General features: G+C 44.2%; 1 pseudogene; it reads right to left on the reverse strand.

Moving 5' to 3' along the window:
• Positions 1-225: 225 nt before the first annotated feature.
• LOC149455776 (putative serine/threonine-protein kinase DDB_G0277449) lies at positions 226-7217 on the reverse strand (annotated as a pseudogene).
• Between the last annotated feature and the right edge of the window lie 1437 nt (positions 7218-8654).

Here is an 8654-nt window from a genome sequence, read left to right on the forward strand (position 1 = left end):
TTTTTTATCTTGATGTGAATTCAGTTTCATTCATGTTGTCCAGCACTGTCGATCCATGTCAATCATGATGAATGATGCACAAAGGTGGTGATCTGCCTGCTATACACTGTAATAGCCTGCTATAAGCTGACTCTTTGCCCCAGGAAAGCAAAAGTTAGGTCATTCCTGTGACCCACAAGAGAAGTATGGTCTAACCTTGTGGTGATCTGTCCAAAAGAACGTGGCTCAATGCAGATGGTGCGAATGAGCCCTCATTCTTTCATTTCCTCTCCACCATCCTTCTCCATTTTGTGCTTTTGAAGCTGAAGCCATCGAACAATCTCTGTTGCTCTTCTGCAATTTTATTTTCTGTATTTCCTGTGTAGGGAATCAGTTCCTTCACATCAATTTGCTGATTTGTGTCGATTTGTGAGCGCAGACTTTCTTCTGGCATCTTCAATGGTGAGGTGGCCTTTCCTTTCTCCAGCTTCTTCCAGTAAATGGTACTGAAGAAGGGATGTTTTCGCAGTTGTTTCACTGCCTGCCGGCGATCGCTCGGATTTATTTCAAGAAGCTATAAAGAAAAAGAAATGAAATTTAGCATACGGTAGATTGTCACTAACAGAAACTGATCAATCAGCCAGTTTAGTGTCGGCTATTTCTTAAAAATAGAAAAAAAACACCTCAGAATGTCATATTTTAATTCCTTGGTGTAGTTTTCACTGAAGATATATATGTCTGTTGGAAGGATCAAAGTGAACATTTCTGAACCAGTGAATGAGTTCATCCAAAAGCTCATGGATAGTTCCTCTATTATTCTGACTCCCTGTGTGGTGAATATCTTGCTATACCGTGTGTACATAACACTTCCAGAAGTCGGATGCCCCCTGTGTGCTTTCTTACACCTGGTGATGTACTGGATACTAGAGAACGTTTTGCAAGCTTCTCTCATAAAGAACACTACACTAAGGATCTATAGCTTTTGCATAATTCTAATTGTAGAGTATACTTACTCTTTCAATGACATCTTGAAGTTCAGGATCCATGTCCCTCGGATAGAAGTGTCTCCTGAATCTGGCTTCACCTGGATGTGCTCCTGTGGCCATTTCGAATAAGATGACACCCAGTGACCAATAGTCAGACATAGCATCACAGGGTTTTCCTTGTAGAACCTGATAAAACAGAGAGTAAGATTAACTATAAAATAAAGCACACGATGAGCTGCACAGAGCAGTAATAATAGTTAACAATGGTTGGTGGGAATGACAGGTCACAGTGGGCCTCCTGTTGTTTTTTAGGTTTTTTGAGTCACCATCATTGTGGCTCTGCTCCTTTATCTCCAAAATTCTTGTTAGGTTCATAGATATTATAAGATAAAGATGGGAGCAGTAGAGGGGAAAAACAAGGGTGGTGTTATACTTACTTCTGGGGCCATATAGATTGGAGTACCGGCACAAGTAAATACTTTGTCGGATCCAAACACGTCGGCTTCTGAAAGGCCAAAGTCTGCAATTTTGACATGGCCGGAGCTGTCGAGCAGTATATTCTCGGGTTTCAAGTCTCTGTAAAAAAAAAAAAAAAAGGAGAGAGTTAGATTTACAGATCAAATGTTTAAAACCGTAATTCAACCAATACTAATAGTTCAGCTTTCAAGGGGTGCCAGCGGGTTAGATCCCCTTCTAACTTTCTGCACTGCTTTACGAATGGTAAGAGGAACCTCATGACCTTGGCTGTCAGCTTACTGCAGTGTAAGAAACCATATCAAATCACAGTTGGTCATTCTGCAATGCTTCAACATCTTTATTGAAAAGAAGGGATCAGAAACACTCCGCAGGCTTTCTTCCTGCGTCACCTTTTGCCCTTCTAGTGGGGGCATGATTACGTCCCACTAGAGGGTGATAAGTGTTAGAATTAGGCAGCCTGGGGAGTGTTTCTATCCACGTGTCTTTAATAAAGCCATAGACTCATTTCAGATTGACGGAGTGCACCTCAATATTGTTTCTTCTGCTGGTTTACGGGGATTGATGGGACCCAGAGCAAATTTTGCACCTGTGGCTGGTTTTGCTCAGCTGCTGAATGGGACATGGCACAGTGTTAGAACAGGACATCTACAATTGCAAATGTATGTAATATGGGGAAGTGAGACTCCCTTACTTAGGCTACGTTCACACTAGCGTTGTGTGCAGGCGGCAGAGAGGCCTCGGACAATTCTGCACATTGCAGCACATGGTGCTGTTCTAACGGGAGCGTTAGCGTCGCGGAAAAACGGACGCCCCTGGTCGAGTCAGGAGGCGTTGAAGCCTCCTATTCTAGTCTACGGTGCCGCTCCGCAAACGCACGGCCGGCGTTTGCGGTGCGGTGGCGACACGGTTGCGGGGCGTTTGCGGAGCGGTAACACCATTCAAACTTCATTATAGGCGTTTGTAACGCTCGGCAAAGCTTAGCAACCTCCGCTAAACCGCGCATGCGGCATTTGCGGAGCGTTAAAAGATGCTCCGCAAACGCCGGACCAATGCTTGCCAAACGCTATAGGGGCGTTTGGCAAGCATTGGTAAAAAGAGTCGAGTGTGAACGAGCCCTTAGAGTCACAAAAGCTTCAGCAGCAGGGGACAGAACTGGCCATGGGCAATTCAACCCTTGTACACCCATCCACAACTAAAGTAGCAGTATTGGGTGGTGTTGTACTTTAATGAAGATTAGAAGATATGGAAGATCATGGTGGAGACACTTACCTGTGCATTATTCCTTGGCGGTGCAGATATTGTAGCGCGCAGAGAAGTTCTGCAGCAATAAATCTGTAAAAAAGGAGAAAAGGTCTACGATTATTGCACGTCTCACAGCATAAGTAAACAAATGATTAAGAGGTGATTTCTTCCAAGCCTTGCATGTCATAAGCAGCAATGTATTACTGTGATAATGACAGGCCCTGCTCTTTTCTTGGGTTTCTTTGGTTCTTAACCAGGGATTGGATCATAGTCACCTGATCTGTGGTATCTGACAACCATTGGCTAAGACCTGTGGGGTTGGAACATTGCTTGTGTGGGGTTGAAGATACAGCCTTGCACGCCAAGATAAACTAGAGGATATAACCGGTGTTTGGCAGATATCACATTAGGCTCGTGCTATGCAGGAGAGTGTTAGCAGATCAATGGTGCTACTAAATTTGCTGGTGACCAGTCACTAGGAGTAGCAACTGATCATTAATCAGCTTGGACAAATAGCTCCCTATGCTATACAGTTAGCATGCTTTAGAATCTTGTAGGGATTAGTTGCATCTGATTGAAGGAGTGTGTGATTATGTGAGATTGATGTCTACAAACTGCATTACAGAGTACTTTGCTGACGGCTGAAAAAGGCTAGGCTAGGGGGTAAACGGAAGATGAGTATGTGTATGGGGGGCAGTGAAGGTTCTTTCCTGATGAAGGCTTACTGAGGTGGGTCGGTGTGGGTGATCTTTTAGTTTAAATGAAGAGAGCAAAATAGGAATTCATTTTTTTGTTAAATCATACTTATCTAGGTGCGTGCAGCATCAGTCCGATGCAGCATCTGTCTATGGCCGGTTTTAAGGGTGAGCACTCAACAATCACTTGACAGCTGATTGCGGAGTTCTCACTCAGTCAGCGCTCACTCCGAACAGAGAGCGGTGACTGTCAGTCAGCGTTTCTGCTCTTCCCCACCCCGCCAACTTAATGGAGCACTGGGATGTGGAGTGGAGGGAGCAACTGGCTCAGGCTCTCAACGGATCGTTGAGCTGGGTGCCGCTCCAGATTTTGGGGCAGATCCTTATTTTAAAGTCGGGATCTTTCCCCAGCCTGGACCGGCTGAGTGACATCAGCCGACAGCAGGCTTCAGCCCGCTGTCAGCTGAAAACGGGTCAAGGAGCTTTGTCTGTACTTCTCCTTTAAGATTCATTCTGTAATTACTATATGCAAATCCTTCATCATGACTGTTAACCCTCACCCTTCTCTTAGGCCATATTAACACCTTGGTGTTCTGGGAAATGCATGAAAAATGTGCTAAGATGCAAATCACACTTGTGGTGCCATTAATTCTTAATGGCACTTCAAATGCGGGTAGCAGTTGTGTGGCCAAACGCACCAAAATGTACATTGCAAAATTGTGAGGCTCGCGGACAAAGAAAAATACATGAGCTACTTTGGTGCATTTGTCACGCATAAGGCAGCTCACGTAAGTGAATAGGCTGCCCTATGCTGTTGCACGACTAATGTGCAAAAAAAGCCCAAAATAAAAAGGTTGAATGGTGCGGGTATGAATGCAGCCTTAGACGGAATCTTTGTAAGTCTTACCTTATGGTGTTAGTTGGTAATGGAGCAGAAGACTTGATCAGGTCGCGTAGTTCTCCTCCTCTCATGTATTCCATAACAAAGAAGAGATTTTCCTGTAAAAGAAAGAGAAAAATAAGTCGGTTCCAAAAGGTCAAGTGGATGTGAAGTTTGTGTTTTGGTGGAAATGCAGAAATATAGGGATGTCTGGACATGGTAGACGGTTCAGGAGTTTAACGCATCTTCAAACTCAAGAATAAAAATGTCATCTATTTCAGCTTACACCAGTGCTCAGCTATGGAGGCTGTACTAGTGTTCTTCTTTTCAGCATGTCTTCCTTTATTTTCCCCTTGTAATCCTACCACTAATCTACTTCTTGTCCTAGGGTGACTACGCTCACTTACTATTCTCTATGTCTATGGAGGTGCCGTATTGTCATCCTAGGACAATAAGTATGCCTCTCCCCATCCTTAAGAACACCTCTCCCCATCCTCATCTCTATAACATACGGGGAGCTGTGTTGTAGTTCACAGAGGAGAAGTGAGCGGGGCTGATAAGACTGCTTAGGATGACTCAGGACAGCGCTGGAATTCTGACAGGATCACAAGTGTTTTTCTGCACTTATTAAACAGATATAACAACACGCTCTGCTTGATCTATTTAATAGACCAAGTGTGAACAAACAAGAAATGTTCAGTATTGGCTTTCCATCCACTTTAAGACTAAGTTAACGCGATGCTTGGCAGGAACTTTCAATGTATGGTGAACGTCATTCCTCTGTGGGTAAGCAATATATAGAAGCCATTAACATGCAAACATGTTGTGACAGGTTCTATTGAAGTGACTCTATCATGAGAGAAGTTCAAGGACTATACCTGATCCAAGTCAGTGACTCCGACAGCAAAGCCAAAGTAAGAGCAGGACGGCTGGGGAGAACCAGAATTCCCCAAATTCTGCATTGGCAGCCACCATAACTCTCTCATGTCTTAGCCTCTTTGAAGCTGGACCATCCCTCCTTTTTTTCTGGTTTTGGGATTTATTTCTAGGTCTGTGCTGGACTTGGAGTCCAAATGGATAACATGGATGTGATTTGATGAGTGAGTGATTGATAGGAATGTGAAACTTACTTCTGTTTGGAAGGTTCCATAGGCGTGTGTACAAAAGGAACTCCGTCCAACTTTTTCCAGTATCTGTCTCTCTACGAGGACACTTTTCGGTTCTTCTTGCAGTAATTTCCTCTTCTGTACCACCTTGACTGCCAGTTTCTTGTTGGTGGCAGGATGGGATGCCAGGGCGACCTAAAAAACACAGGACACAAATGATTAGAAGCAATTCAGCTCCGGGTTCTGAAAAGGTTACCTCTGGGTCCAGCAGCAACCCCCCCAGCCTGGCTACGATTGTTAGTCTTAGTTTGAAAACAGTTTATAGAACGGGGAGTCAGCAGGATTTTGTGCAAGTTTTCAGTGGTTTTGACTGTTAGTCAGTAACTTCTAGACTGTTAGGGATTGGGGATAGCTTTCAATAGGCTTTTAGCAAGCCGCAGTAGGCTTTTAGCAAATCACAGCCAGCGCTCACTCTGAAGTCTGTATTCAGCGTTCATAAATTGGGGCTAAAGGCTATGAAGCTGTGCAGCCAAACGTTATGCAATCTGCTATATACAGTTTAAATGTACGTCAGCTTATTTCCTTATATACCAAAGGATTTGTAATTCTGTCTTGCATCTTTTTGTGTATTACACCCCCGACAGACAGTACACCACTAAACATGACTTAGTGTGTAAGCCTGGATTCACTCTACTCGCGTTGCATCCATGTAACACAGTAAACGCACTGGAGATGATGTGCGTTGGCATGCTATTTTTTCATGAGTGGTGTAAAATACCAGTATTGTAGCTTTCTTAAAGCACATTGCATTTACATGCATTCTATTCCAGTGTAACCGAGCGCCAACTAATGTATCACACTGGTGTAAACTGGTCCTATGGGGAAAGCATGGATTTCAGCTTGGCATTGAGCAGCACAGCTCAGTGTGTGTAGTGTAAATGGGAAGCGGTAAGGAATAGAGTGGTGTGACCTCCACCTACGACCTACTATTTGCCGACTGGCAATAATAATAACCACTAACTCGCAGTGCATTAAACCCTCTGTTCATAAATCTTTGATTACTTACCTTTCCGTAACTACCTTGACCGAGTATTTTATGAAAGATAAAGCTGTCAAGATTAAAGTCGGCTGGCGGATGCATTTCTAATTTGGTGCCAGGCACATCCCTGACTACCTTGTTGTCATTCTCACCGGCTGCCCGGTTGACTGGTTGTCTGACAGCCTCATCGACGGGCTTGCTAACAGCCTCATCGACTAGCTCGCTGACAACCCCAACGACGGCCTCGTTGGCTGACTTGCTGACAACTTCAGCGACTCTCTCGCTGACTACCTCGCCGACTATATCGCTGACAACCTGGTGAAATCTATCGCTGACTACCTCGACGAGCTGTTGATCATTCTTGCTTGTCTCATCAGCAGCGATCTTCCTTTTCTTATTTGGAGGTGCAGAGAAAATTGGATCTGATGCTGGCCTCTTGTTATTCCTCTTGGGCAATATGACAGCACATGGTGTTTTGGCCCAACTCGGTGCATGACCACATCGTCCCTGTTTTGCTGGTCTTTCTTCCTCAGCAGATTGGTTGGATCTGCGCTTCTTTCCTCTGTTCATGGCACTCTCCTCTTTGGAACTCTTTCCCTCTCCAGAATTCTTCCTCCCATCAGAGTTCCCATGTTTGCTTTCCCGATTTTTGGGGAATTGCTGAGGTGTCTCCACCTTCAACCCACTATGTGATAAAGTGGGCTTATCCAAATCATCTACAAAAGGTCTCCCTATGATGGTATTCCAGGTGACCTCCTGTCTGTTCTTATATGGATGATATCGGAAACGTAGTTTTGGCCTGGTCCACTTCATTATAACACGTTATAATGAGATCTCACAGAGCACAAAAAAAGGAGTGTGTTCACTATCGCTAGCAGAAGCACACTGACTGTCTGTGGCTGCGCTGCCTGTGGACTGAGTTTCCGTGGTTGCTAGGATACCAACCGGAAACAAAATTCAAATGATTTTTCTGCCAACTGCCGTTTTCCACAGCGAGGCTCCAATTTTTTTTTAGCAGAGTGACAATCACAGAGCTCAGTATTCTGTCCTGGATATATGAAATCCAACACAAAGAGAAATCTGTGTTGCACCTAATACACAGGTAAAGCTTAAAGAAGCCTGCTTTTGGGGTCCTTTCCAATGATGTAGGCAGGTGTCAATAGTGCTGCTTGTAACACACTGAAATACATCAACAAGCTAGGTTTGTTTTTTGAATATGGGCTCATTTGTAATGTCTGTGCTATCAGTATCAGTGAGCACCATTGGGGATCAGTGTGCCTGGTTAGAGCCAAACTCAGCCCCGATGTTTGGTGTGTGTAACATGTGTGTAACATGTAACCAAAGACAAACCTTTTTCTCTTGATCATACAGTACAGGACACGGGACTTGTATTCATAGACCATGAGATCTATTTTGGGCAGCCTCAGGTCAGGGGTTGTTTACAAGAATGCCAACTGTCAGTGGTGAGGGGTGAGGGGTTAGATCCACTGTCATATTTGTATTGCTGGCTGTATCCCCATTAGAGAAATGGACTCTCTCTCATGATTTCCATAAAGAGAGATTCATAGAAAATGTTTCATCCCAACTCTTATCATTGCCCACAGCAACCAATCAGCTTGCAGCTTTTATTTTTCCCCACACAGGTTAGAAAATGGAAATGTAAAGGCTAATTGGCTGTGCTCCAGTGAAGACTAATTAATCCCCCCCCCCCCCCCCCCCCCAGTATGTCACAATTCTGAGATATTGACCAATTAACAGATGGAAGGAAATACATCATTTTTAGTGGAATTGTTGGCACATTTTCCATGTGCCAAGTCAACCAAATTCTGTATGCCTATTTAATTAGCGCTTGCTGTGACAACATCATAAAAGTGATTCCTGCCATTTTATTACTTGCTCTTGTGGGGGTGTTGGGGCGCCAGATCCAAGCATGCTTATGTTGGCGCACGGGAACGGTCACTGAAGTATAGCACTTGTCATGTGATTTGGCGCAGCTGGTGCAACACCACATAGAACTTGTCTTATACCATTCCACAATTTAGAGCACGGAATATGCAGCAATATTCTCACCACAAAACCGGCGTATTTCCCTTTTTTTTGTAGTTCTCCCGGTGTGACCCCCTTGAAGATATTGTCTTTGTGGGGGCCAGTGTTTTATCTGAGTGCGACATGCCTGCCCCAGACCATCCAGATGTCTGTGTAATGTCCTGTTATGTAATCAGCCTGTCCTTTTTTTATCTATGTAACCAA

Source organism: Staurois parvus, unplaced genomic scaffold (genome assembly GCF_062004578.1).
Source record: "Staurois parvus isolate SC_StPar_1 unplaced genomic scaffold, SC_StPar_1.0 ptg000388l, whole genome shotgun sequence".
Taxonomy (NCBI): Eukaryota; Metazoa; Chordata; class Amphibia; order Anura; family Ranidae; genus Staurois; species Staurois parvus.